At 59.8% G+C, this 27,007-nt stretch overlaps 1 protein-coding gene across 6 annotated transcripts in view; it reads right to left on the reverse strand.

Moving 5' to 3' along the window:
* KCNQ4 (potassium voltage-gated channel subfamily Q member 4) overlaps positions 1–27,007 on the reverse strand; it is an 86,678-nt gene that overhangs the window by 43,993 nt on the left and 15,678 nt on the right. The window lies entirely within an intron of this gene.

A 27,007-nucleotide genomic window follows, 5' to 3' on the forward strand; every position in this document is an offset into this window, starting at 1 on the left:
CGCTGTGGAAAATAGCAAGGGGGCAGGCGCTGTCGGCGATTGGGGAGTTGGGGTGGGTGCGAACACTGGCCCAGAGGGATGAGAGGACCCACTTATTGCAGGCTAGACGGGGTGGGGGAAGAGGAAGGAATTTCAACCCTAAATGCTGTCCCAAGCCGCAAGATGTTGGGTTGCACCTCTCTAACCTGGGACTTTCTGGTCGGGCAACATCCGTGGTCCAGCTTGACCACGGATGCTCCAGGATCAGAGAGCCCTAACGCGCTGTGGAGAATGGGGTGGTGAGAGCCCAACTCAATGTAGGGGGGGAACCAGAGCCCGGTGCATGGCCCAACTGTGCTGCTGGGGGGCTGAGAGCTGGGTAGCCCGGTGGGGCGGCAGGGCAGGGCAGGGGGTGCGGTGGGCAGCAGGGGAGCCAGAAATGACCTCCCCTGGTCCAGCAAAATCCCTCATCCAGGTGCCCGACGAGAGAGGTCCAACCTGTGTCCTTAGACAAGATACTGCAGCTGGAAGCTCTTTGGGGCAGGGACTGTCTTTCGCTTTGTATTTGTACAGCACCGAGCACGCCGGGGCGCTGGGAGCTGTGAGACGGCATGGCAAGGCAAAGGATGAAGTCGTCATTATCCCAGACGGGTCTCCCGGGTGGCCACTCTGGATGCCTGCACTTAAGTCCAGTTCCCAGGGAGAACGGTCCCTTCTCAGACATCCCCTTTGTTCTGGGGAGGGGGCTTGTTAACTCTTCGCTGATCCTGTGTGTGCCTAGGACAGGGGGAGTCAGGAGACGGACCAAGGGCCAAATCCAGACCCTCGGATGCTTTTGAACGGACCCCAAACTCTTTTTATTTACTCGGTATCACTGCCGTTGGTTGTCATGGTTTTCTCTGGAGTCCTTGACCAAGAAATAACCGATTCCCCCTGGTCTTGAACATCCTGCGTCTCCAGCAAAACTTAAAAAGTAACCCAAAAAACCGGGCTTGACCCGCAGGGGCCGCCTTTGGCCCCGAGATGGCAGCAGAGAGCAGGGGAGCTGGTGGAAAGAGCAGACCGGTTCTGAAAGACCGGGTGGGATGCGGGGTGATGCTGGGGTCCATTTCCCTGGGGCGGGGGGAGGGACGATGCATTCCTAGAGTGGCAGCCGGGGGGAGGGGCTCTTTATGGACATTAATTAAACTTCACAAATTATCCTGCTTTTACACAAGGGCCAAGGCAAGGGGAGGGGGGGCTTTCCCAAGATCACCTGAATGGAGCAGTCCTGACTCCCCGTGCCTCTCTCTAACCCCTAGACAACACTGCCCCTCCCCCCCAGCTCAGAGCTGGGGAAAGAACCCAGGAGTCTGGAGGCCCTCACTGTACCACAGCTGCAAAGCAAAAGTAGCTGGCGTTTCAAACCAAGCCCGAGCCCACATCTTCTTACGCTACCTGCAGCCACATTTGCTCTGCGGTCACTCGGCCTGGGTCTCTGTCCCGTCTCGGGGCAGCTCAGGACGCCCGGCTCTGCAGCCTCACTCTCTCTGACCGGGTAATTTATTACCCCAAACAGCTCCCGGGGAAAGCGCTGAGCACGAACAAAAAATTCCACCTGCCGATAATATTCCAGCTTTGGAAACCTGTCAGAGTTGGGCCCGTCCGTTAAATATTTAATCACGAGAAAGACTTTGCAGCGTCCCCCGGGGCGCGCCCGAAGAACCCGCCTGCACGTGCGTCTCGCTGCATTACGGGGCAAACGAGAGAGCGTGCCGGGGGCGGGGAGGGGGGCAAGAGAGCCCACAGCAGAGAGGAAGAGCGGATGCGAGGGGGGAGCCGTGTGGGGAGAGGCAAATTCATTTTACCGCAGCCCTGGGATTCTTTCTCCCAAGCGGGGGCGGGGAATCTTTTTGGGGTCGGGAGCCACTGACCCACCGAAAAATCAGTCAGGGGCCGCACAAAAGTGAGAAGCAAAAAAGAAAAAAAACCTCACCTCACTCAGGTGAGGCTCTGGGATGGGGCCGGAAATGAGGGGTTCGGGGGGGGGAGCTGCCAGGAAGTGGGCTTGGGGTGCGGGGTCTGGCAGGGAGGATGCAGGAATAGGTTGGGGGTTGGCGGGTTTGGGAGGGGGCAGGCGCGGGCTGGGGGAAGGAGGCAGGGTGCAGGAGTGGAGTGGGGGTGCGCGGTCTGGGCAGGATGGGGTGCAGGAGTGAGCCTCGGGGGCCAGATCCAGCTCAGCCAAGGGCCGGATCCAGCCCCTAGGCTGTAGGTTCTCCACCCCTGTCCTAAAGTCTGGGCCAAAGACAGGCTTGCCAGCGTACGAGTGTGACACGCTGCATGGCAAAGCTTTCCTGGACTGTACAACGCCCCTACTTCCTGGGGGGGGGCAGAGCAGAGGGGAGAGAGGCCCCAGCTTGCAGGAGCACGTGGCGCGAATCCGCCATCACGGCTGGGGGCGGTGCGAGGTTGTCCTTCTACGGCGCTGTCCCCGGAGGATTTCAACGCGCCGGGAGCTGCACTGACCCAGACGCTGGGTCACAAGGGCCAAGCCAGCGGCGGAGCTGGCAACGGAAGCCAGGAGTCCTAAGGAGCAGGTCTCGTCTCCGGAGCCGTCTCCTCCCGTGCAGGAGGAGGGAGGCATCTCAGGGGAGGCCAGAATTCCCTGGGGGAGAGTCAGTGCGAGCTGGAGGGATGATTCCTCCCAACTCCCCACCTTGAACCTCTGCCCCTGCATCGGCCTCGCCCCGGAGAGTTGGGGCCCCATTCAACCGGCGGAGCCAGGAGCTGATCTGGTGTGTGAGGATCAGGTGTGTGCAGACACTGACAGCCGGCTGGGGGCCTGGGGTGGGTCTGTGCAGACAGCGCAGGCAAAGAAGCCAGCTAACCTGGGTTTCAAGCATACGGAGAAAAGGTGCGAGTTGCAGGACTTCTGCCCCGGGGAGATCAGGCCTGTGCTTGGAGTAATTGGGAAGGGAGACCAGATAACCAGGGCCTGGGAGTCAAGGTACCTCGGATGGAACAGCAGAGACAGAAAAAACCTTTCGGCGCTCACTGCCTGGTCCCTGCCAGGGATGTTAACTGTCGCCTTTCTATGTAGCTGGGCAGGCGCCTGAAATTTTAGTGGTGACACGTTTAGATGTGGGGGAGGGGGGAGAGAGGCGAGCCAGTGCTTTTGGGAACCAGCTTTTAAGCCAGCTGCTCCCCTTCCCCCACTGCCTCTGATACAGAGGCAGCAAGGGGGGTGGGTGCGTGTAGTTGTGAGGATTAACCCATAAGCCCGGGCTGATCGGTTGTTTAAACGACTGTACGCTGACATCCCTAGTCCCTACAGGCGGAACGTCCCCATGTGTCTAACTCAGTGGTCACCACCCAGCAGATCGGGCTCTACCGGTAGATCTTGGAGCCTCTGACAGGGGATCCTGACTGGTTTGGCCGGGAAGCTCTCAAGCCCTGGCACTTCAGTTGCCCCTCCACCCACTGTCCTGCTGCTCCTGCCCTCTGCCTTGGAACTGCCCCCCTGTGCAGGGTGTGGGAGGGAGGGGGGGCGCTGATGTCAGGGTGCCCCTCCTCCCCCCACTTCTGTCCCCTGTCTACACCCAGAGACAAGGGGATGGAGGGAGCTCGGCAGTGCAAGTCTGTCTCTCTCTCACACCTTGGGTGTGTGTCATTCTCACCGACACACCCACTGTCCTTCTCTCTCCTCTCCCCACCCAACACGTACGTGGGGGGTCGTCGTTACTTTTTACTGCTCGCAAAGTGGATTAGTTTGCGGTTTTGACTGTCCCCGCCCGGAACCTCCTCCTACACCCAACCGCCCGCCCCAGACCTGAGTCCCCCTGCGCCCAAACTCCTTCCCAGCGCTTGCAACCTGAAACTCCTCCTGGACCCCAACCCACCACCCTGGGCTAAGCCTGGAGCCCCTCCCACACTCCAAACCCCTTGGCTCAAAACCAGAGGTGGCACCCCAACCCCCTCCCCCCTCCTGGCGCAAGGGAGCAAAGATAGGGGAAGGAGGGGGGTGGAGTGAGAAGGGTGAGGCAAAGGCAACGCCTCAAAGAAGGGGCAGGAAGGAAGTGGGACAAGGGAATGTGGGTCTGGAGCAGATCTTACGTTGCACATCAATTGAAAAAGGGATCTTGTGGTTACACAGGTTGGAGACCCCTGGTCGAACTCCTGTTGGTTTCTGAGAACGCAGTGCAAGAACGGGGGGGGGGGGGGATCCCCTGGGTTGGGTTCAGTTTCCTGTCCCCTTATGGAAATGCCTGTTAGGCAGGACACCAACCCGGTGTCTCTCGCCAGTGGCTGGCGGCCACTCTCCATCCTCTTGGGAACGCCCCTTCAGGGAGCTGAAGGCTGCTCTCAAATCCCCCCTCACTCTTCTCTCCTGCAGACTAAGCCCAAACCCTTCAGCCTCTCCTCGGAGGCCACGTGTGCCAGCCCCCTTGACTCGCCCTGGCGTGAGGCAAGCAGCAGGTTTGGACAGCGATCCCACTGAGCCGGCTCAGGGGGTAGATCCGGCTGCTGGCGCGGGGCTCCTGGCTTCAACCCAATGCCTCCCAATCCCCCTCCTCCAGTCCCAAATCCCCCTCCTACAGTCCCAAATCCCCCTCCTCCAGAAGCCAAACCTCGCCCAGCGGCTCCCTGAAACTAGAGCCCAAAGCCTGCAGGCCCAGCTCAGAGCCTGGGGGGAGAGCGAGTGAGCTGGAGAAGGAAAATGCCACCCGCAGGTGGATCCCGCTGTGGGCGAGACGGGCCCTTGTAATCCGCCCCAGGGAGGCTGTGCTAGGGGACCAGCAGCAGCTCGCAGGCACAAACTGCTGCTCCCGGAGGGGTGGGCAGCCCATCGGGGTGATCTGTGGGGCCCAGAGACATTTTGCTCCCCGTGACCCACGCGCAGGGTTGCCAGAGTCTGCGGGTCCCTGTCCGGGTCGTTGCTTTTCCCCTGGGTGTTCACTGGAGATCCCACTCCACCTCCCTCCCTACAGCAGGTCCCTGACCCTGGAAATGTGGATGCCAGCTCCATCCTGGGGCAGCCTGTGGGGGCTGCCCCCAGCTCGGGGTGAGTCCTAACCCGTCCAGCTGTGGGGTAGGGGCCAGTGGGCGAGGGGTAGCCCCTGGAGCCACTGCTGTGCATGCTTGCGGCTTTCAGGAGTGGCGGAGGGCCAGGGTAGAGTAACGCTCACTATGCAAGTATCCCGCAGGTGACGCCAGGGCCGGGATGCGAGGTGCATGCTGATCGCGCCCAGCAGTGACGGCGGGAGCCGGGCGCACCCTCGGCAGCCCGTCCCAGCACTGCGATGGGTCAGCCCCCCCCCCATGCAGGTTCTAGGCACGCCAGCGCCGTGAGCACAGCTACCCTCTCCCAGGGCACATCTGGGCAACGGCCGTCTCACGACCCATTGAGGTGAAGGAGGCCACAGCCTCGCCTCGGTTGCCCCTCGCTGGGCTAGGGGACACTAGCTATCCCGCTGTCTCCCGGAGGCAGTGGCTGCCCCCCGCCCCCTGCCTCACAGGCGGGAGGGGAGAGGACAAGACTCTGCCCCCCCGCCCAGCCCGAGAGGCGGGCACGCAGCAGCACAGCACTGGCCCGTCTAGCGGCAGTCTGGCCTAGTGGATAGTGCACTGCCCCACATCTGATGGAGACATGAGCTCTTGTCGCAGCTCTGGCAGGCACCTGGGAAGACACCTCCCTGACTCTCCGTGCCCCCATCTGGGGCTAATGACCCCGAGCTCCTTCAGTAGGCGAGTGGAGATCTGACAAGGCCCAGAGCTGGGCGGTGTGATTGGTACTTGGGATGCAAGGAGCCCAGGCAGGAGTACAAGGAACCCCCCGTAAATACGCAGGCTGGCTAACGAGGGATCTTCCTCCTCGTTATTGGCCTCCCTTGGGAGAGCGCCCACCACGCAGTCCCCCCCACCTCACAGTCCCCTCCTCGTGCCCTAGCCCGGGCATTGCTCTCCTCTCCTCTCGGCCTGCGGGGGGCGCTCTAGCAAAAGGCAGAACAGTCGAGAGGAGACACAACAGCGGGTTCTAACCCAGCGCCCGCCTCGCTCTGAGGCTGCCGCTCCATGCGCCCAGGCAAACGTCCCGGGAAAGCTGGAGCGAGTGTTTCGCACGGCCGTGTAAATCCACCCGCACGGTTTCTTAGGCAAGGGCGAGGCGGGTAGGTGGGGGGGAAGCAGCGTTAAAACCAAAGGGGCTTTGGCGTATTAAAAGGAGAAAAAATCCCAGCCCAGAATCTGGAGACGAAGCAAATGGAACGCTCCAAAAATACATTTTTTTCCCCTGATCCAGCGATTCTAAATATGGAAAGTGGAAGGCTCGTGCCGTGGGCTCACGTGACCACGTGCAAAGGGCCATCCATCTGCAGGAGCCGGCCTTGCGTAACAGCACAGGGCGGCCGAGCGAGCTCCCTTCCCCCCCGCCAGGCCGGGGCTGGAGCGAGCAGCAGTCGCCCTGGGTCTCCTGCCTGCGGCGCGCAGAAGCTGTTTGGTGGGAGTTGAAATTCTTCTTCCTCCCGCCCCCTGGCCAAAATTCCCAGGGTCAGTCCCCGATGGGTGCAAAGCGGCCGATGCCAAGGGAGCTGCCGTGGTTCACACCAGCCGCGGATCTGGAGCCAACGTCTCTCCGGGCAGGGTGCCCGTCTTTCCCTGGTGGCCTCGTTACACCCGATGCTTCCAGGCGGGCTCCAGAGACCAGACCAATGGAAGTCCTGCTGTGACTTCACGCAGTGTCCCAGCCCGTCTGGAGGAGGCCTGGCTACAGCATGCAGCTGCCCACATGTGTGCGTAAACCCCGTGGAAGGGACACAGGAGAGCAGCGACCCCCCGACGCCTCCATCGCCCCAACGGGGCTTGTTTTCACGTGATGCCCCCGTCTCCTCCCTTCAGAGCTGAGTCCCCCAAACAGGACCCCGGTTTCTTCCTGTGAGCCCCACTGAGAGCCGGGCACCGTGGCCCACGTGACGCCTCTCCCGGGGGCACCCAACCCAGCAGGGGCTGCCTGGGAACAGAAACGTTGGAAGGCTGCAAGCTGCAAGCTCTGCAGGGCAGGGAGCGTCCCTCCTGGTGGGATGTGCAGCTCCGAGCATGGGCGGGCCAGACAGCACGCCCGTGAGAACGGTATTGGCCCCTCAGGCCTCTCTCAGCCCCGCACACGGGGCCCAGCCCCCGCCCGAGGGGCATTTAGGGTCCTCCCCCCTACACAGGCTGTTTCAGCTGAAATGGCTCCCAAAACAGCTTCCCTGACAAAATAAAACCCCGCTGGGGCGAATCAATCAGCCTGCTAAAGATAGTGCCGGGGGAGGGGGGATTCGGTCTCAGTCCCTCCCCCGTCTGCGGCGGGGGGCAGGCTGCTCCCTCCCTGACATTGAGTCTCTGCCGGGTTTCTCTTCTCCTTTTGCTGCTGACTGGGAGCATTCAAGCCGAATCAGCTGTAACGAGAGTCTCCGGGGCCTGAAACCAAACCCAGGCGTCTTCTTCAGCCTGCTCGGCGCGAGGCAAACCAAGGGGGCGGGTTTCCTTTGGCGCGCCCCGCGTTGCTGCCTCAGCGGCATAGGGGCCAGGCCCCAAGCAGGCGACACCCCCCGGGCCTGGCCAGAGGGCGGGGGGCTGTACCTCCCTGGGGAAGAGTGGCTGGGGATGAAGGTGGAGATGAGCAGAGCCCAGGATGAGGGGTGGGTGGCCATGATGCTAGAAACACACCTGGGCAGGCCCCTCCAGCTTGTTCCTTCCTCTTGAAACTCCTGGGCAAAGCCTACCCCGCCCAGTGGCGCTCCGGTTTCCCTTCCCCGGCTCTTTCGGACGGGCAACACCAGGGGCGGGCGAGATGCAGCCCATGGGCCGGTTCCGGCCGGCCAAGCCACTTGATCTGGCCTCCAGCCCATCCTGCTGCTCCCCCGCCCCTGGGCCAATGGAGACGTGAAGTCGTTCGCTGTTCAAAACGCCTCGCAGCTCCCTCTGGGCGCCGTGGGCCCCGTGCGGGATGGAAGTGGGGAGGGGCAGAGACTTTGCCTGCTCCCCTCTCCCCAGGTTGCAAAGTCTCCACGCCCCCTCAAGGACACGCGGTGCCTAGAGGGAACTGCCCCTTCTGCCCGAGGCCCCGCCCATTGCATATGAGGCCCCGCCTTTCGGGGTGGGGACACAGAGACAGCTCACAACCATTCCCAAGATGTGTCCTCCCTGCCAACATGATGCTCACCCCGCTGACCCGCCAGCCTTGGTGGAGTCGACCCATGCTCCGGGGCAGGGTGCACGTCATGCATTCCCCTTCTGGAGACCATAGTGCTGCTGGGAGGGAAGTGATGGGCACAACCCCCCAGCACCAGCATGGCTTGCACAGCACAGCACGGGGTGGTGTGTAGGGAGGCAACTCACCTGGGTGTGACCCTGCCTCTGGGGCAGCCTCTATTGGCTATCCTGCCCCTCCCAGGGTGGGTGAAATTTGAACCCACCACTCGGCCGGCCCCAGGCGAATGCTCTAGCCACTAAACCGCTCCACCCCCCTCCACTAGGGATTTCCACTGGAGCCTACGTGCAGACAAGTTCCTGCCTGTCTGGGGATTTGGGGTTTTTTTGCAGAGCTGCCGAGCACCAGGAGAGGTCACAGGAAGAGTGGCAACGCCTTGAGGTCCCCCTTTCCCAGCCTGTCAGCGGAACCTGAAACCCAGCCGGGCCCCCGGGGGGCTGACACCAGCCACAGATGCTCTAAAAAGAGAAGGAAACAGCTGGGCAAGTTTCGAACAAATAATGGGGGGGGGGGGATTCCCCTCCTTGGAGTCACCGCACAGGGAAGCAGAGAGACTTGGCTGCTGACAGCAAAGCCAACCAGGCACCGGCCTGGCTCTAGGCAGAGGGCTGTGGACAGCTGGTGGCATCCGGCTCCTTCTGCAGGCACAGGCTGGAGTCCGAGGTCAGCACGCTGCTCACGCATGGCATTTGCCCGCCGATACTTGGCACCATGGTATCAGGATCATCACGCCGGGGGGGGGGGGGGGGGGAGGGAAACTGAGGCACGGCGCTGGAAAGCCACTTGCGGTAGGTTGCACCACGTGTCTGTGCCAGGAGGGTGCCCAGGTGTTCTGAGCGTGCACGTCCCCTGCTCTAATCACTGGGCAGCGCTTCCTTCCCTCGCACCAGTGCAAGGGGAAGCCCTCGGCCTCGTGAGGTCAGCATGCACCAGGGGGCGCCACGGGGATGGTAAATGACACTTTCCCTTTAGCTCCAGGGGTCTCTTCCTAGCCTGCCCAACGCAGGCACGACCTGAAAGCTCGCACGTTTCTACGCACACGTGCTCATCCAGCATCTCGCCTTCGCACGGCCTCCTCCCTTAGACTGCCATTCCAGGCTGAACCCGCCGAGGATGCTGCACGGGATTTTCAAAGGTGCCATGTGTGACGCCGACACTCCCCCACTCCCCACAGCGCCATCAGTAGGAGCCTTGGTGGCTCCGTGTTTCTGAACATCCAGGCCTGGTCAGCTCGGGGGTGCAAGCACCAGGCCTCGCAGCAGGCTGGAAAAGAGCTTTTCCTTTTCACGAGGGGCACACTTTATCCCTGTGGCACAGACACCCCTTCTCTCATTCCAGGCCTCAGGCGCTGTTGAAAACAGCAGTGGGAATAAGAGGCCTGAGCTGCCTCCTTGAGAGTCTGGTGCAAATGCTCATGTGTGCGTGCAAACGTGGCACCGGCGATGCACCAGAAGAGGGTGGTGCACCAGAAGAGGGTGGTGCCGAGGAAGGGTCACGCTAGAGCACCAGAGCTCTTGGGTGCACTAGGTGACTTAGGGTTAGTGTCATGTGGCCGTCACACACCCTGCTGCAGCGAGAGCTGGGAAACTGATGGCCAATCTCGGGCCCCAGCCCAGAAAGTGTGTGTCACAAGCTTGCCACGAGCGTGATCACGCCTGAACTGCGTGAGCCTCGTGCAGGGCCTCGCACCAAGACAGGTCGGGGCTTCGGATATGGACACAAACGGTGAAGCAAAGGCGATAACGGCAGAGAAAACCCAGCTGCGGTTTTGGTCCCCGGGAGCCTGGCACTTAAATATCTGCAGCTTGATTACCAGCTCGTTAGTTACACTCTGACCCAAGCGGAGAGATCGTAACGACTGTGCACAGGCAAACACCCACGCACCTCCCACTTCCCGAGCATCCGCCCAGCACAATCAAGCCCCGAGATTCCACCACAAATGTCCGGCCACGGGCCGCAGACAATCTTTCTCCCTATGAATTATTCACAAAGCCCCTTCCTTCCCGTGCAGCTTTTATGCAATTCACTCTTTCAGCATGCGGGAGGCAAGCGCGGAAGCAGAAAGGGCTGGAGGAACCAGGAAGAAGGGACTTTTGCCTCTGGAAGCTCCTAATTCCCCTCATTCCGGCGCAGTTCCTCTAGCACCTGCCCAGCGGCTTGTGCAGACTAGGAGCAAAGGCCAAGTTGGGAACGCAGCGTGAGAGTGAAAGTCCTTTTCAGAAACTCTCCTACAAGTCCCCTCTCCTTTCTTGGCTACTCTCCCTGGGTCGTTTCCACCGAAACGGGCACCCCTCCTGTAGCTGATCCGTTTACAGGGCAGAGGCAGATTTGGCTAAATGGCCGTGGCTGGATCCTTTCTGCGCCGCGTACCAGCCGTTGAGATGACACAATCAGAATTTCACAAGCAATTACACGGGCAATGAGGCACGCAGCCGACAAGAATGCAGAAGGCGCTCGGCCGTGTCGGCTCCGGGCAAAGATCCGAGCTCCTCGCCAACCTACGGCACGAGGGCTAGAGAGAGGCGCCGGGCTCCCTTTTACAGGTCACTGTCTGACCCCCGCCGAAAGTTGGGGACGGTCTGCAGATCCATCCCGAGGCGGAGAGGGGGGGACTGGCCACCGATGATTGGACCTGGGGAGACAGTGACTGTGCCATGGGGAGAAGCTGCACCATGGGCGGCCGGTAAAGGCCCTGCTTTCCCAAAATTGCCTACACTCCCTGGCTGCAAGGAAGGCTGGGGCTGCAGCATGGCAGCCTGGCTTTCCCAGCCACCAGGAAGGGCACGGCAGCCCTGCTCCTTGGCCGCAGGGGAAGCAGCCCTAGCCCTGCAGTTGGCCAGAAAGGATCAGGCTGAGGGTGGGCGGGGCTTGGCGACAGGGGCGGGGCCTCAGGTGGAAGGGGCGGGGTTGGGGCTTGCCTTTCCCAGCTGGGTCTTCACGTGGCGCCCATGACTTGCAGCCTCATCCTGTGCCGCGGCGCTGCAGCTATCCCCCGACCAGCTGGCGTGCCAGGGCCGCAGCGCTCACAGCCAGAAAGGACCATCTTTCCAACGAGCCTGGCCTCCTGTCGAGGACAAACCTCCCCAGACCCTCAGCAAGATCTCTGAGGATAGAACAAGAAGCAATGGGCTTAAACTGCAGCAAGGGAGGTTTAGGTTGGACATGAGTAATGAATTGGTTGGACCCTGGAATAAATGGCTTTGGGAGGTTGTGGAATTTCCATCACTGGAGATATTTAAGAGCAGGTTAGACAGGCACCTGTCAGGGATGCTCTAGACCAGTGGTTCTCAACCTTTTTCCAAAAAGTACCCTTTAAAAAAATTTAAAAAGTTCCCCCAGTCCCTACAGTTTTCAGACACACAACATTTTTTTCTACCTTTGCAACACATTTGTTTAAACAACTTAATCGTAGCCGGACGGGTGATGGAATTTTTGGGTGTAAAAAGTACCAAAATAATAAAGCGCTGCAAAACTTCAAACAAAAATTCCGTTTTTTCCCAGTTTCAGCGGTGTTGACGTACCCCCCCAGACTTCTCTCGAGTACCCCTGAGAAACACCGGTCTGGGCGGTGCTTGGTCCTGCCGGGCGGGCTCTGGACGTGATGCCCTCTCGAGGTCCCTTCCAGTTCTAGCTTTCCATGATTCAAATTGCGCTTCGGTGAAGGGGGAGAAATGGTCCCTCTCCTCCCCCCGTTGGGCGAATCCAGCACGGAGTTCCGATAGACGTGGATGCGGCTAACTCGGAGTTAGGACACCATCCTTCAGGAGGGAACGCACCCACGGCGGTTGGAACTAGGAGGTGGAAGAGCTGCCTCCTTCCCCAGCTTGTAGTGGTTCCCATCACATACAGTGTCTCTCAGCACCCCCACGACACACGTCCCAGCCCCCCAGAACACCCCTGCCCTTTCAGGTTCACCCCTCCCCACTGGGAGGGGCGACAGGGGAGGGATCACCTGCCTGCGTTAAGCACAAGGGAACACTAAAAAGCCAGCGCCAAGGTGCGTCAGGCCACCGCGGGCCGTACCACTGCACAGAAACTTTCTTCCCTGCAGGATCCACCCCTGCCCGGGGAATCCCATTTGGTGCCCTGCCACGTACGTGCTACCACCGTTGCAGGCCTTTTTTCCATGACAGCCGGGATGCTTACGGCACTGGCTGGCAGAGGCCGAGCGTGGAATGGAAAAGTTCTCCTGTGTCGCCACTTAGCCTCCTGCAAAATGAGTCTGTTGGCCTCGGGCCCGGGCTGCAAACCAAGGGACCCTTTCAGATGGAGGAGCACCTGACGGCCCAGTGTGGGAGGGGAACTGTTTAATACATGCACTAAGTGGGCATAAATTGTTTATACGAGGCACGAGGCCAGTGCGCTGGAAACAGAGAATCGAGGGGACGCGAGGATGGACGACCCCCCTCTTGCCGTATCCCTCTGCTCCCCAAGAAGGGACAGTGTGTGTCTTCGGTTCCAAGGGAGACCGGGGGGGCATGTTCATGGCAGCAGGGTGGACTCAGAGAAGAAGGAAAACGTGATGACTAGGAAAGGACAGGGAGGGTTGGGGGTGATGCCAGGAGAAGGACAAGCCAAGATGGGGTGAGGGAGCAGGAAGAGAAGGAGAGATGGAAGGAGGAGACTGTGGAAAGGCAAAAGGAGGAAGATGAATAAAAAAGCAACAGAAAACTTCTGTGCAGCTCAGGAGAGGCCCCCCGCCAAGCATCTAACTTGGAATCTGTGTCACCGCGGAGGTGACGCATTAGATCTAGGTGCCAGCCATCTCGTCCCTTGACTCATCAGGCCTCTGAGGCCACTCCGCTGTGCCCACCCATTTTTACACCCTCGGACCAGTGGCAAGAAAAACAGGAGGAGCTGTTTAAAAACGGCGTGTTTTAAACCCAGCCCAAGGTGCATCATTGCCATGAATAGGCAGTTGGTTTAAAAACAAACCAAAGGAAGCTTCTCTTCACACAGCACAGAGTCAACCTGTGGAACTCCTCGCCAGAGGATGTTGTGGAGACCAGGACTTTAACAGGATTCAGAAAAGAGCTAGATAGATTCATGGAGGACAGGATGGGCAGGGATGGTGTCCCTAGCATCTGTCAGAAGCTGGGAGGGGCGACAGGGGAGGGATCACTCGACAGTTCCCTGTTCTGTTCACTCCCTCTGGGGCACCTGGCATTGTTCCACCATTGGCAGACAGGACACCGGGCTAGATGGACCTTTGTTCTGACACCGTATGGCGATGGGACTCTTGGCTATGGATATCCATGGGCATACAAGACAAACCTCATGGGACCCCCTTCCAACAAGGACCCAGGCCTAGCTGGTGCTGCGCTCAGCCCCTTGTGTTCAGTGTGAAGGGGCAAGTGGCAGCCTTTGTCTTTGGGGTGGGGAGGAAAGGGGGGCGACACCTACACCAGCCCTGTCCTCGCCTCCGGGCAGAGACCAGGCGCTGAGGTAGCACCTCAGCACCCGTTCCCCTTGTCCTGTCCCACCCTTCCCCCCCTTTGCATAGCTGTGCCCCACCTCACCCCATCCAGCCAGCCCCCACACTGGGCCTGTGGGGGATTAGCCTCAGGGAGCCAGCCAGGAGAGGCCGGGAAGGGGCAGGAGCAGTGGGGAAAACTCCGCCAAGCAAGTCACCCGCTAGGCATTAACATCTATCGCCTGGCCAACGCCCAAGGCAGGGGTTCTGGGAGCATGTAAGCGGCTTAGGGGGAGTCAGGCGGCTCCGGGAACGGCTGTGGGAAGGGGCCCGGCCTAGTGAGGAAAAGCCAGAACATCGGGGAGGTTGCTAAGGGAGATTGTTGGGGGTGGGGAATTGTCCAGGTCTCGTGTTTGCTGGGCAGGCCCAGCGGGACACCCGCTCCCCTGCATGCTGCACCCCGGCCAAGTCTGAGGGGCCCTGGCAGAGCTGGGGAGGCTGGAATAGTGTGTGTGTGGGGGGGGTGAGGATGGGGAGAGGGGCACCCGCAGAGCAGCCTGTAGGAAACAGGGACAGTCGCGGCCTGCACTGTGCACAGTCCTGTGAGCTGCCTGCCAGGCGGCATGGGACAAAGCCGCCTCACCAGAGCAAGGCCAGCGCTTGTACAAGAGCGTCTCACCAGTTCTGGGGCTGCCCCTCGGCGGCACCGGGCCGCCCACTGGCTGAATGACACCAAGCAGGAGCTTTGGCAGAGCACCCACAACTACCAGCATGTGTTTCTAGTGGTGGTGCACTTCTGCACATGCCTCAGTGCATGAAACAAAATTTATTCCACACAGAGATGGAAACCATTAAAGGGCACATGGGTGGGCGTCTGGGTCTTTTTCACCCCCCAGGTCAGAGAAATGGGGCTGAAATGGAAGCAAGTTCAGTCCAAAGCGCCAAACTCCGAGGATGTGCTTTCTACCCCCTCCCCCCCTCCACACACACACACACACACACACACACACACACACAGAGCAAACCCAGGAGAAACACAGCTCGGATGAGAAGTGCAGTGCCTAGAAAACAGAGCTGGACCGGGGCACAGGCAGCCGGGGGGGGGGGGGGGTGATGCTTAGCTCCATCGCTGGATGACCTTGGGCACATGACGTCGGCACTCCGTGCCTCAGTTTCCCCAGCTCTAACACGGGGATATCATCTCCTACGGAAAGCGCCCTGCAGCCTCCTCTCTCAGAGCGAGGTAAAGCAGGATGCTATGGCTCCCACCACGTATCCAGTTCCAGGCCAAGTCCTGGAGCAACCCACCAGCCCCACTGTTTGAGAGTGGCAGGGCCACCGGAGAGTCAGTTAATTGCCTGGGGAGCTGCAGCTACTGCCACAAACCTACGTCCATCCTCCCCACCCTCAAAATTGCCTCCTGCCTGCTGTGTGGATGGCCCCTTAGGAGCAAAGGGCCGTATGAGCTAGGGGTGTGAATGGGTAAGCGGCTAACTGGTGACCCGGTAAGCATCACTCTTACCAGGTAATGGTTAACCAGTGCCCGGGAGCAGCTCCCCACCCGTGGCCTGCGGCGTGTGGAGGACTGCGCCAGCCCTACCAGGGCCCCATGCGGGGCCGGCAGCCGGCTCCCAGCCTGCAAGGGGCCAAGTGCTGGCACCCTGCAGGCTGGCGTTAACCCAACATTGAATCGAGTAACTGATTAAACAGGATTCGACATCCCTAGTCTCAGCAGCTGAGACCAGGGAAGGCTCCATTCATCTGTACTTTGATCATTTCTCCGGCCTGGGCTTCCCATCAGATGGTCACGTGGCCTTGCCCAGAGACGCGCCCGCAGGAGCCCTGCTGCCCTGACCGGATGCTGTCGGGTGTCTCCTTTGCACGCCGATTGTTGCAACTGGACAAGCAGCCTCCAGCTGCCCAGCTTGTTAAAGTGGAGACTGGAGCACATGGGCAGCGGGTAGCGTAGGCCAGGGAAGGCACAGCCTATCCAAAACCGCCGACGTGCCCCAGCCGCAGAGGAAGGCTGGGGCCACAGCACGGCAGCCTCAGCCCTCCAGGAAGGATGGCGGTGGAGTGGGCGGGGCTTGGCTGCAGGGGCGGGGCCTCGGGCAGAAGGGGCGGGGCTACGCTTGCCTTCCTCCGCCGAGTCTTCACCTTCTGCCCATTTGGAGCATTTCTCAGCAGAGCAAGGGGCTCACTTCGCTCGCTGTCAGAGGCTGGGCCTGGCACTCCATGACAGGTCCCGAGGCAGCAGCTCCAAGACAAGGCCCCTCGTTAATTCTGCTTCGTTAACAGAGAGGAAAGAAAGCAGAGGGGTGGGGGCCCTCTGCAGAGACACCGACGAGGTGCCGGAGGAGAAAGGAAGCCCACAAACCCAATGGGGCCAACGGCGCTTGCTAGGTTGTGCTCCCAAGGGCCTGCACGTGCGAGAGAGAACGTGCGAGAGACGCCACGGCATGTGCCCCCGCCCGCCACGGGTCGCGGCATTCCTGTTCCCAGGAGGAATTTCCTCCCTCCTGGCGCTTTCTGCAGCTTTGTCGGCTCTGGGATGGGTGGCAGGGAGACCACGTGGGTGGGGTGCCCGACCGGCTCGGACATGGTCGAGACAAGTGGTTTAGGCAGACACGGATCTAACGTCCTGCTCCACCAGACTCACTTAGTGCCCCCATGCCTCAGTTTCCCCTGCTGCCCAGCAGGGATAACAGCACTGCCCTGGCTCACAGAAGAACTGGAAGATAAATGCAGTGACGAGTAGGATACTACAGGGGTGGGAGCCCTGAAAGTGTCTTAGGCCCCACTGGCTCCTCCTCTCCCCCAAAGTGGAGCATGCTCGAGGGTGTTCCCCCCCCCCCCAAAAAAAATCAGTTAAGAAGGGGACAGGAGGGTGGGGTCCAAGCTGGAAAGTTGCAACTTTCCTGGCATTCGTCTTCATTAGAGCATCCGTCGCCAGATGCTTCGGGTCTGCATGGGCAGCGTCAGCAGCCGTAGGGCGGACTCAAAGCACCAACGCAGCATGGGAACAGGTGAGCCAGCGAGCCGAGAGCTGCTGAGTCGAGGGGAAAGGCGCTGGGCAGACGGCGGGAAGGGGGGGGAAGCAATGACCCACCCTGGCCAGCTGCAGGAAGCGCTGAGCAAGGCCGGGGTGCAGAAGAAAAACTGCTCCTCCCACGCAGCCGAGGAACGGGGCTGGGGACAGCTGGACGGGCGTGGAGCCAGGGAGGGCGGCTGGAGCCCGCAGGGCCTCCAAACTGCCCTTCTCTGTGGCGGGTACAGAGCAGGGTGAGCGAGCCCCCGGGGCTCTGTTCCCCAGACACCTAGTGCACTGGCAAAGTGGCCGGGATGAGGGAGAAGGGGGCGCTCGGTGCGAGAAGAGCAGAAACCTGAGGCGGTTGGAAACCTGAGGCGTGGAGCACAGGGAGGGTCTGGCCCATCGGAAAGCGGCAAAGCCAACTGGGGGGAGCAATCGCTGTTGCTTGCTGTCCAGAAGCTGGGGGGGAGGCATTGCCCCACTGCGGAAGGTGCAGGTGGGGCAGGGTTGGGGGAGTAACCTCCTATGGGGCAGGTGCTGGCCTATGCAGGCGGACGTACAGGACAAAAACCTCAAAGGGACGCAGTGCGGCCGACAGCTTCGTGGACAGGTGCCGGGATTCTCCGCCCCCCACCCCAGCTCAGCCCCCGATCTGTGCACACAGCGTGGGGGCGGTCGCCTCCTTTTGGGTGCCCCCTTCAGACAGATGGGGGAGTTGACAAAGCCGAACCCCCCAAATTCCCTTGCTAGCTCCCAAGTGCCTGAACCCGGGGGCTGGACGGCCGCCCAGCGGGCACACGGAGGGATAGAGCCCTCGGTCCCTATGGATGAGGCAGCCGAGCCGGGGGTAACTGGCAGCACTCGGCTGTGCCCTGCACGGTCGCGTGTCTCATTGCGCCAGGCACCGTGGCACCTCCAGGTCCGAGGCCTTCCCTCCATCCCGCCCTGCCTCAGCGTCCCCAGCCTCGGAGCAGCCCCGCGGAGCAATCTAGGAGCCATGCCGGTGGCATCCTCTGCCCCGGGGGAGGTGTTCTGAGGTGCGCTGAAGGCAGGCAGGAGGAGAGGGGGCACAGGACGTTTACGCCAGCAAGATCTCCCCCTTCGCCGAGCTGTGACAGAGAGTCTCGCGGTGCTTCCCCTCCGCTGGGGCACGACCCGGAGTGCGGGGCGTTTATTGGAAGCCGCCGCATGGCCCCGGCTCCCTCTTTTGTGGCTTCTTAGTTTGAAAACGTCCTTCTGGGCCCCAGGCGGTGGATTGGCGTTCCCCCGCTGGAGCCTGGCTGCCGAAGGCGGAGAGCCGCTGTGCTGGAGGGGACGCAGTAGGGGGCGCTCTCCCTGCCAAGTCAGTGCTGACCCCACGGCGCCAGCAGGGGGCAGGTCAGTCACGCCGGGGGCTCCGCCCTCCACCGGGACGCGGAGCCGACTGTGGTGCTGCCCTTCTGCTGAGCCCCAGGAACGCCTGATATTTCGCACTAGCACAGAGGGCGTCCGATCCCAGCATCCTGCCCCCTAGTTGCCCCGGCCTGGGCCTATGTTGGCCAACTCCTCCACGCTGGGATTCAGCTCCCATGAGCACTGGGCCTTGCCTGGCTCTTGTATAAACAGCATGTCCTATAAATCCACCGTCCTCAGCTCTGCCGCCCTTTTAGGAGCGCAGGAGACGGCGGGATATAAATAATCTGCTGTGGAGCAGGATTGTTTTCGCCCAGTAACCATGGCGAGGGCCGTGTTTATCCTGCTCTGTGCTAGAGACTCCAGCGTGGGGCTCTCCCAGCAGCTGAGGGTCTCGGCGTCCGGAGCCCGGGAGCAACCCGGCCACTGTGAGGGCCTCTGTGAAGATGTCTCCAGAGTGTGGGCGCTCAGCAGAGTGTCCCGTTACCACCTCGGCCTGAACCTCATCCGTCTGAACTAAAGGAGTAACACCAGGAGCCGGCAGCGGTAGTAGGCTGTTATCCAGAGTGACCAGCCACCCCAGGAGCAGGATGGGACATTTCATGCGTTGCCTTTGCACTGCACTAGCTGAACTCAGGGGTCGTGCTGCCTTCCTGCCTCCGGTGATTTAGATTCAAACCCTGGTCACGTGAGGAGACCAACAGATTCCTTTCTATTTAGAAGGCAACGATGGACCGTCCCCAACGGACTTGGGACAGCAGCTGGGGGAGGGGGCTCATGAGGGGAGGAGGTTTCAGGGCCCCACCGGTGACTACATGAGGCAAGGTGCGGAGGGATGCTTGAGTAGCAGGGCCCGTGTCGCCATGACTACCAACCCCCTGCATACAAGGGCGTAAGATGGCCGATCCAGGCCTTGGCTGCTACTCTGCAGCCCGTGGGGGTAGAGACTAGGCCGGTGACACTGTGCATCTTTAAACGGGTAACCGATGAACTATGGCTCATTGGTGAACTTGCAGGATTACACACAAGCCCTCCCCACCCCCACACTGCTGCCTCGCTATCAGAAGCAGCGGCAGGGTGGGGGTAAGTAGGAACCAGTGCTCACAGGGAGCCGGCCTACCAGCTCCCAGGGAGATGCCCCCCTCTCCCCACATGTAAATGTGTAACTGCTGAAAATTTGCCAACTCCCCCCCCACCCCCCCATTTTAACATCCCAGGTAGAGACTAGGGATGTAAAATCCTGTTTAATCAGTTAACCAGTTAAACAGGGACAGGCAGGGGGGCTGCTCCAGCCTGGCCGGAATTCTGGTTACCCGTAACCGGTAAGCCTCTCCTGGTGAGGTTAAGTGGTTACCGGTTAACCAGTCACATCCCTGGTAGAGCCAGCCCCAAGCGTGTTGCCACAGACAGGGGAGAGAAGGTTGCCAAGCGGAGAGAGAAAGCTCTTCCCAACGGATAATAGCAAGAAAGTCCAGCACCCTCCAGAGGGGCCTGGCGTGGTCCCAGCTGGAAAGCGCAAAGCCAAGGAACAATGAGAAGACCCCCTGGCTACTTCACCTAGGACGCTGCGGGAGGCTGCCCCACAGTCCCCCCCACAGAGAGCCCCTATGAAACTCCCAACATGCCAGCACACAGGGAGCTCACTCCAAATCAAAGCCAACAGCGACGACGACTCGCCTCTCGCTCCGAGGGGCTCTCCCCACACAGCGGGGCTGGCGGGGCACCCCCCCCACGCTCGCCAAACAGGGCTAGTCCTGGGCACCTCCTGGCCCACTGCAGCAGGAGAGTCAGGGAATGGCTTACGGGGCTTGGGAGCTTCGGGTTTCTCTGCAGTTTGGAAGCCCTGAGGCTGGAGTTACCGGGAGGTACCAATGCCAGGAGCACAAGGGGGGCGGGAGGGGGGAACCTTGTACAGATGAAACCTGTCGCATGCTTGACCATCCCTGGATCCACACGCATGCTAATGGTGAAGCAGCTGCTTCAGGGCTTGGCAGGATCGGGGCCTGAGCATCCAGGATCGGGTCCAGAGTGTTCCGTGCGTCGCAAGCCCCGAATGCACAGCTGGAGGCTCAGGATCATGGCCCCTGTGAGAGGGAGTCCAAGCCCCAGTTTCGTCCTGAGGCTAAAGAACTCGGCCCTACGGTGGCCAGCGCCCTCTGTGCTCCCTCCTCCAGCCCCACGGTGGATCTGGCTTCTTTCTACCCGCAGCGGCACTCAGCCCCGCTCTGGCTTCTATCGTTATCTCCAAACACGCACCGTGCGGCGTGGCCTGCCGAGGAATGGAACCGCGGGAGAGAGCCTCCACGCCGAGCTTCCCCGGGGCAAACCCGGCACCACGCCAGCAGCGTTACTCAGGGCAGGAGGCATCTGGCCCTCTTCACCCAGCCGTGCTTGCAATTAACGCAGCGGCTCCCAGCCGGAGCTGCCAAGGCGCCCGCCAAAAGTATCCTGACCCTCTACTTTAAAGCAAGGGAAAGTGAAGGCCCCAAACCTTCTCCCCACAGTCAAGCAGCAAGCCAGTGGCAAAGCCACGCATAGAAACAGGAGCCCAGATGCCCTGGCCTCTAGCCAGCTTCAGACACCTCTCCACAGTTATAAAAGTACTGACCAAGAAAAGGATCCATTCTTCTCCATTCACACGCTCCCTAGACCCCTCTCAGTCCCAGAAAGGCTTAGAGCCTTGAATTCAAGAGTTGCACATTTCTCACCAATGTTCCCTCTCATTTTTCCCACTCATGTGTGGAATAAATTTTGGTATGTGCACTGAGACACATGCAGATGTGCACCACCAATGCTGCCGGCTGGGGGTGGGGGCTCTCCTAACCAGCTGGGTGGCATTTGAATCTCTCCTCAGGAGCCGGCCAAGCTTACAGGGAACACAGCCTCTCGCTAGGTCACCCATAGGTATCTCAGAATCCTTGCTATCTTCCAGGGCTTCCAGCCTCTCCTGGCCCTGCGGACTGCGCTGAGCCCCAGCATTCAGTCCAGGCAGGGGCAGTTGTGTTTAAAGTTGAGTAAGCTAGTCAGGGTCCATTCTGGTATCCAAATAGATACAGGCGGGTTGGGTTCAGCCAGAGTTAATACATTAGACACTCAACATGGGCAAGAACTTTTGAGGCCACCTTTTGTTGCTAGTGCCAGGGGTGTAAACCTGGATTCACTCCACTGTCTGTGATGGATTTCCCGCTGCGTAACGGAGCTTAGAATCCGGCCCTTCTGCCAAATCAGTCTCAGGACACTTCAGCAGCCCCCAGTCGGAACTTTGTGAAACTTACTGTGGCTTTCCAACGCACTGACTTCACAGAGCCGTACCGGAAAGCCCCCAACTGCATCCCCTCCTCCTTCCACTGCCATCTCTCGAGGGCAAGGATGGCTTCTCGCCGGGGGTGTGTACAGCTCCTAGCACGAGGCCTCGCGTTAGGTCGGAGGCCTCTCGCCGCGCCTATGATCAAAGAGCGGCAGTACCAGCGATACCAGGAGAGGACCCAAAGTATCCGTAGTGCACACAACACCCCAGGACGCAGGCCTCGGAGGGGAAGCCAAGCCAGTGAATATTTCGGAGCCACGCCAGGGAAAGCTGCTCAGCTGGAGGATGGCCAAAGCCAGGCGTGTGCAAAGGGTTTCTTTTGTTTTCCTCATGACCCAGTTGAAGAAAATCGTTGCTTCCACGACCCAACAGAATGGGAGTGGAATGCAGGGTCCAGGGCAGGGCTGAGGGTGAGAGCTCTGAGGTGGCGCCAGCTTTGGGGGAGTGCAGGGCTGGGGCGGAAGGGGCTTCCCTCAAGCGGCTCCCTGGCAGCGGTGTAGCGGGGGGAGGCGGGTGTGCTAAGGCAGCTTCCTGCCTCTCCTGGCCCCGCAAATCACGCTGCCACCAGAAGCAGCCGGTCCCCAGCCCATGGGAGTGTGGAGCTAGTGCTCGGGTCCAGGGCAGTGCGCAAAGCCCCGTGTGCTCCCCACTGCCCCCCGTAACAATATGATTTTTCTGTAGCCATGATGGAAAGCCTGGAGCCATATTGGCTGCCAAAGCCGCCTTCTGCAGCCAGACTGAAGAGCAGCAGCCATTAGCTGTAAGATCTAGAGTCACATACTCACATTCTACCTACATTGTATTAAAATAGTGTCACACCAGGCTGTGAGGAGGGGACTTTGCCCTGACAGCCCCCCACTGTCACCAGATAAAGACACAGATCTCAAGATGGGTAAAGAAATCTTAAGTCACACCATTCTGTCTGGCCAGGAACAGCTTATCCATAGAGAATGCGGTGGAATCCTCATTCTATGATCATTGTCGTTACGCTTTCCTATTGTTTGACTGTGTGAGCTCTGGTTTGTATCCGTTTCAGTCTGCTGTATAGTTAATTTTGCTACGTGTAAATCAATTAGGGTACGTCTAAACTACATGGCTCCGTCGACGGAGCCATGTAGATTTGTTTGTTTGGCAAAGGGAAATGAAGCCGCGATTTAAATAATCGCGGCTTCATTTAAATTTACATGGCTGCCGCGCTGAGCCGACAAACAGCTGATCAGCGCGCTAGTCTGGACGCTCCCCTGTTGACATGAAAGCCTTTTATTGACCTCCCCAGTAAACCTCATCCTACGAGGCATAACGGGGAGGTCAATAAAGGGCTTTCAGGTTGGCGCGGGAGCGTCCAGACTAGCGTGCTGATCAGCTGTTTGTCGGCTCAGCGCAGCAGCCATGTAAATTTAAATGAAACCACAGGCAAGTTGTGGCCCCCAGGGCTTCCAAAGGTGAGTAGCCCTGTTCTCCCACTTGAGCTAAAAACCAGCTGGTGCTCAGCTTAGGCTGCGGAGCTCCCTTGCTCTTTGCTCTCACTGTAAGGGGTCTAAGCGCCATTTCCTGGGACAGTGATCGGTGACCCTGGCACAGTCGGGGATGGAAGGGTCGGGAGTAAAGCGACCGGCGAAGCAGCTGCAGTCAAAGGCGGAGAGGCTGGATCTGAAAGGCTAGGGAGCATCAGAGTGAATGGAGAACCAGGCTCAGACAGGCGGCTGGAGCCTTTCCGAAGGGCAGGAGGCTTCCCTACAAACCAGATCGGTTAACAAGGCCTCTGAGGGGCTGCCGGGTTAGTCTGTAACTCTAAAAACGAGGGGTGGTCCTGTGGCAGCTTAGAGACGCCCCAAAATAGAGAGACTCACAAGCGTCCTGGGGCAAAACCCACTTCCTCCAAGGAGCTTGGGTGGAGGCAAGTTAAGGAAAGTTAATCTTCCAGATTCGTTAGGGGAGCCTGTGAGGCGCAAAGGGCGGAGCCGGGAATGGGTGGGGCAGGGACGATCCTGATCCGGCAGGTCGGAGAGCCCGTGCGCTCCGGTCGATACAGCCCGGTCTCACGGCCACTCTGGGCTGGATTTGAGCGGGTGGCCGAGGGGCGAAAGGCTGCCCTCACGGCACTGAGCAAGCCCCACACCCATGGACCCAATTACAGAAGAACGAGCAAAAAAGCAGAGTCCTTGCGCTGACTCAGCCCTTTTCTGTGCACTCGGGCCCAGGGGATCTCTGCCTAGCACTAAAATATAACTCTAAGTGTACCTAAGTGCCAGGCTTCTGCCGGGAATGGCGCAGAGCACGGAGGGGACCACTCCCCCCTGCCCTCCTCCATAAATGGCAGCGCTCTCTCTACCCTGCAAGTGTCACGCTAGTGCCACACCTGTGTCACAAGCGGGGGGGGGGCTATAGGGGAGAGGTAACTGACAGCAACAGAGCCTTGCAAAGGCAGGGTTTGGAGAGGGGAACTGCAGCAACAGAGAACAGCAGGGGACAGGGAGGCGGATCAATCCGCAGTTTCACTCTGTGGCTTAATTTTACGCATTGGTGGCAACGTGTCAGGCCAGGGAAACTGCAAGAGCGGCCTTTTTTGTTGTTGCCGCTTTTGTTCCTTCCCCGCAATCTTTTTCCCTCCAGGATCCGAAGGAGGGGACAGGGAACGCAGGCCAAACTCCCTGCAGATAATTATCTTCTGTCTTCCAAAAAGCCCCCCGGGGAGCGTCAAGCGGATCCATTGTTCCTCCTCGCCTCCAGGCTGCGGTGGCTGGGGTGTGTTTTGTGGCTGTTAAACCTCGGTCCACGGCCACCCCAGAAGTGGCTGCATCTCTCTAGTTCACAGGCGGCCTGACTGAGGCACAGAGAAGGCAGTAAATCGGAGAAGGTTACTGAGGGTCCGTCTGTAAAATCACTGACTTCGGCGATAGGTGTTCTGGTCGGGCTCTGGATCCTGAAGCCTCTTCTCCAACCTGCTCTGGAACAGCACCACAGCTGTTTTCAGCCCTGCAGTGCAAGGCAGGCTCCTGGCTGGCCCAGGCTCTGAGACTCACGGCTGCGGATGGTTTCTCACTGTGTAGACGTACTCGGAGAATCTGTAACGGAGTCCCAATGCATCTCAAAGGGCAGATTTGAGCTGCTCAGGCACACGTCTCCAGAGAAACACAAAACCCCGGCAGAAGGGTGCCGAGAGGCGGGCCTGGCAGCTAGGAAGCCAAGCACAGGGATGGCTCAGAGAGGGAATAACGCGCTCAGTGCATCATGGCCATGGGATCGGCAGGGGATTTCAGCCCACCCCTTTCTAAGTCTACTGACCTGCCACGAGACAGTGTCAGCAAACCACAACCTGCCTCCGGCCGGCTGGTGTGGATGGGAGTCTGGGGAAGCTGCCACCCCCCTATTCTCATGGCCAAAATGCTGGAGTTAGGCAGAGTGATTGACATCAAGCTGAAATCTGGGGCCCGTTTGGCTGCCGGGCGTGCAAACCCCGGCCGCTCCAGAGAGAGACAGGTGCCCCGATCTGTGGGCTTGGATAGAAACTGGGTTTAAAAAAGGGAGAGACGGAGGGCGAGGGGCTACAGTTTGACTTTGGGTTCATTCAGACCAGAGACTCCAAGAGAAAAACCACAGCTGTGCTTGTTTCAAAACGTGTTTGAAACTCACGGAGGGTGCAAGTCCCTGGAAGTGAAACTGACACGTCTCTGATCGCCCTGCTGCCGGATAGAAGGGGCAACCCCATGGATTGTGGGGCTTGGTGCGGGGAGGCGTCTCTGCCACTCACACCGCCAGACAAATCCGCCTCCTGGTGGGAAGGGACCTGGAGAAGTCGAGTCCCGCCCCTCCCCTTCTAGGGCAAGGTTCAACTTCGTCTTAAAAACTTCTTGGAAAGGCTGCCTACCGCTGTGTGGATTTGCTGGGCTGCATCTGCCCCCAGGCGAGAGTTTCTTCACGTCCCCACCACGCACGGTGCTCTGCAAGGAACCCGCCCCGGCACATGGACACAGGGATGTCAAATCCCGTTTAATCGGTTAACCATAATGATACATTTATCGGGTTAACCGCGTAACCAGGATCCTGCAGGCAGCGGAGCCTGGCCAGGCTGCAGCGGTCCCTCCCACCTGCACTGAGCAGGGGCTGCTCCAGCCCAGCCGGGCCACTGGTTACATCCCTGCATGGAAACCACACGTGGCTGAATATTCCTCTTTTAAATATGCCTTAGGGCTACGTCTACACTGCAGGCTTCTTGTGTAAGAGATGTACTTTTGTGCAAGAGATGTACTTTTGTGCAAGAGATGTACTTTTGTGCAAGAGCGTGCATGGCGGCGTGGACACTCTCTTGTGCAAGAAAGCTCTGATGGCCATTTTAGCCGGAGGGGTTTCTTGCACAAGAAACCTCTGTTGCCCGTCCACACTGCCCTCTTGCACAAGAGGGCTTATTCCTCGTGGGGAGAGGAAGAACTCTTGTGCAAGAAGCCCTTTGTTCCGATTGACTGTACATTTTCTTGTGCAAGAACACGCGTGCAGTATAGACACTCCGAAAGTTTTTACCCAAGAACGGCCGTTCTTGCGCAAGAAGCCTGCAGTGTAGACGTAACCTGGGAAAACTGCCTGGCCAGTGCCGGAGCCAGTTAGGTCAATGGGAACTGACAAGTATTCCGGGAGCAGACCCGGAGTGCTTTTTAAAACACCCCTTTGGGCCAGCGGGGGCTGGTGGCGCGTTGCAGAGACACTAGAGCGAGCTGCAACATTCCAGGTTCTTCTCCAGAAACAGAAGCAGGCGGGAAGGAGCCGCGGAGCGAGCCAGGGTGAGGGGCTGCCGGCACAGCCAGCAAATCAACATGCCCTTTGGCTCATGAAGCCCCACACCAGCCGCCGCTCCAAAGAGCCAGCTGTACAGCTCCTCAGCCCCCTGGTGCTCGAGAACGTGGCTGCACAGGGCTGCTCCCACCCTGGACATCAGAGTTCTTTACAAACATCAGGCTCACCTCCCTGCAACCACCTGAGCAGCTCAGCCTCATTATACAGATGAGGATGCCCCAGCATTAAGTGACTTGACCAAGGTCCGGGGATGACTCACAGTGTCGGAGCCCCGCAGTCCTAAGTCCAGGAGTTGGCAAACAGGAACAACATCTCCTTTTTAAAGAGCAAGAAGCAAGCGGCCTGGTTTTCCTTGCTGGGCTCCGTGTGTCACCTCGACAAAGTGCAGCATTCTGGTCGAGCCGCAGGAGGGCCAACAGAGGTGGGCAAAGGGGGCCGTTGCCCTAGGGCTCAGTGCTTCAAAAGGGGCTGAGGGAGAGCCCTGGGGGCCTTTTAAATCACCTCCAGAGATCCTGGTGGCCTGGTGCAGGCAGCGCTACGGGCTGGCTGGGGTGGGGGCGGCTGTCTGGAGAGTGCTCAGATCTGGCTGCCCCCAGACCCGCCCCTTCCACCTGAGACCACACCCCTTCTGGGAGCTCCCTCCCCCCCCCCACACACACACCTCACCTGGGGCTCGGCAAGTCAGTCAGCCCCTCTCTACCCCCACCTAGCAGCATTTCACGGCCTCCCTGCGCTGCTGTAAGTGACCACAAAAGGTGTGGGGCCGATGCACTGAGCACAGCACCTGCCCTGGGCTCAGCTGCATGCAGCCTCTGACACTAGAGAGGGAGTATCGGCCATGCCCTGCCGCCGTCATGGGAACGCCTG

This window comes from Pelodiscus sinensis, chromosome 25 (assembly GCF_049634645.1).
Source record: "Pelodiscus sinensis isolate JC-2024 chromosome 25, ASM4963464v1, whole genome shotgun sequence".
NCBI lineage: Eukaryota > Metazoa > Chordata > Testudines > Trionychidae > Pelodiscus > Pelodiscus sinensis.